Raw genomic sequence first — 2,534 nt, forward strand, 5'->3', positions numbered from 1 at the left:
CATTGGAATTTGGAATATAACGATTTGGAGCCACGCTGACTACTGTCAGGCACAGAGCCGTATTGGTCAGGGAAGCACAAAGGTGGGCAAATGCCACGGGATAATGTGTCAGTCACCCTACGTGCAGCACGTACGTCCACATTGTGGATGTAAGGAGCCCAAGGGTGCCCACGTTTTGTTTTGGTGCCATTTCCAGTATTTTAGAACAAGTCCATTTGCTAATAACATGAACACAGAGAGGCATAAAGATCAGAGGCGCCTTCTGTGGGTACAATCTGTCATTTTGAGGGCCTTTTGCTATCAAGCGTGACTCCCTTCTAATTTTAAAAGATGGTCAGTTGAAGAATTCCAACAGATTCTATACTGTTGGAATGGGTTTTATCTTAGATTGTAGGAGGCTGCGGTCCCTACAGAATATTGAAGAAATCAAACGATACCGGATGGTAATGGGGCCAAAAGATGGGCCATGAGTATCGCAGACCTGAGTGGGATCCCCCAAAGGATGGCCGTGCCCTTGACCCAAGCCTAGCTCAAAGAATAGCCAGAAAGCAGAGCGGCTGCGTTTTTACGCAATGGTCTGAGACCCCGGAAACCCCGACTCGGAAGGGGCACTGTTTGGGGGATCATTTAATATCTGCACATTCAGGAAGGCTTAGGGCCACCTCCTACTGGAACACACTTCATAATATGCCAGTTGTAACTCTTAATTCTCCCGTAAGAGATTTTCTTTAGGCTTGCATTTGTGCATTTTATATTTTTGGTGAAACTTGCAGGTTAGGTGGGTCTACACGAGCAGGGCGCCAGAGGTAAGTATCGGGCCCTCTTGAGATTTATAATGAGAAGGTCGTGTTCAATGGATTTCCTTTTCAATTCTTTTTTTTAACAGTGATAAAATATACTTCTATTTACTTTGTTGAGTCAGAGGGTCGTAAAAAAAATTATTGCTAAAGTAGGTATCAGGCAAACAGAAAGGTGCTTTAGAAGTCCAGTTGCCTTGGAGTTTATTTAAATTTACTAAGAGGAAAAGGTCATAATGTTTTCGTGCAATACATACTTGGTTCTTTAAATAACAATTGTGACAAATAACAAAGAATTATGGAATGCTGCACTTGTGATCCATACAAAACACCAACGTTTTGGATTGTACATAATTTAAAGAAATGTCTCAAACACTTTTTGAAATACTGTAGCAGCCAATACGTAGAGGCATGCCTTAGGTGGGCACGGGAATGCAGTTTAGAAAAGAAAGAGAAATATCACACTGGAACTACCCAATTTCTTCAAAATCACTGAGCAAGAAAAGCAACATTGAACTTCCATACCGATTTTACACAAATTTTGTACAGTACCTTGACTTAAATCCAAGAGCAAAAGTTAAGACTCTCCTCCTCTATTTTTGGTAAACAACTGCATGGTAAACTTAGATGACTTTTCCCCCTGGATTTTACCTGGGAGTGGCCTTTTTAATTTTTTATTTAAAAGAGGGCAGGTTTGGGGGGTGCCTGGGTGGCTCAGTTGGTTAAGCGACTGCCTTCGGCTCAGGTCATGATCCTGGAGTCCCGGGATCGAGTCCCGCATCGGGCTCCCTGCTCAGCGGGGAGTCTGCTTCTCCCTCCGACCCTCTTCCCTCTTGTGCTTTCTATCTCTCATTCTCTCTCGCTCTCAAATAAATAAATAAAATCTTTAAAAAAAAATAAAAATAAAAGAGGGCAGGTTTGGCACTTTTATACTGATGTCACCAATGTTAATATTTCTTGGGATCTCAGGAAGATTCATATTCTTTACAGCTGATACAGCACGGGCTGGAGCTCCCGCTAAGCCAGCCTCAGATTTCTCCAGTTTATTTTGTGCATCAATTTGAGTAACAATCTCATTCATGTTGGTCTCCAATACCATTCCCCCCATCACCATTTCTGCAAGAATATTGTGAACCTGGTCTACGTGGAAAATTAAATCCAGTTCACAGACATTTTCAAAACACTTGTCTAATGTTTCCACAAATACTTGAATTAGATCTAAAATGCCAAGTTCACTTTCTGAAGAATCCACACGGAAGACAAAATATAATGTTGCATAAGGTCTATAAATCAGTTTGTTGTCCGATCCTCCAAGTAACAATCCGTCCTTCTAGGAAATTACAAACATTTTCATCTCTCTTAGATACCAAATGGAATGTCTCCCTGATGATTTGCTGTTGTGTATCTTCACTGTAGGGCTGGTAGAACTTGGAGAGCCGCGGCTTCCCGTGGTTGTTGAAGATGAGGATCGCCTTGATCATGGCTGAGCCGGGCCGACCGGGTGGGCGCTGGGGGCCAGGGCGGGGGCGGGCGCGCGAGCCTCGGGATCTCGCCGGCGATCCTGCCCCCCCACCCGCCTTTCTTTTCAATTCTTACGTTGCAGTGGTTCTTCTCATTCTACTGTGTGCAGTAGGACCTCCAGTACAATGTTCAATAGACGCAAATGACAGTGGGAATTTTTGTCGAGTTCTTGTCCTTAATGGACTGTGAATAATTCACCTTTAAAAATAATGTTTG

The 2,534-nt window shown here is 43.2% G+C and overlaps 1 pseudogene across 1 annotated transcript; it reads right to left on the reverse strand.

The window, feature by feature from the left end:
• Positions 1–1,376: 1,376 nt before the first annotated feature.
• On the reverse strand, positions 1,377–2,326 carry LOC114220246 (AP-3 complex subunit sigma-1 pseudogene; annotated as a pseudogene). The gene is made up of 2 exons (XR_015766607.1): positions 1,714–2,326; positions 1,377–1,489 (listed from the first exon to the last, which is right to left on the reverse strand). The product of XR_015766607.1 is annotated as an AP-3 complex subunit sigma-1 pseudogene (transcript).
• Between the last annotated feature and the right edge of the window lie 208 nt (positions 2,327–2,534).

The sequence above is a fragment of the Eumetopias jubatus genome, unplaced genomic scaffold (assembly GCF_037043125.1).
Source record: "Eumetopias jubatus isolate StellerSeaLion01/CBP00866 unplaced genomic scaffold, mEumJub1_p1.0 scaffold_13, whole genome shotgun sequence".
Lineage (NCBI taxonomy): Eukaryota > Metazoa > Chordata > Mammalia > Carnivora > Otariidae > Eumetopias > Eumetopias jubatus.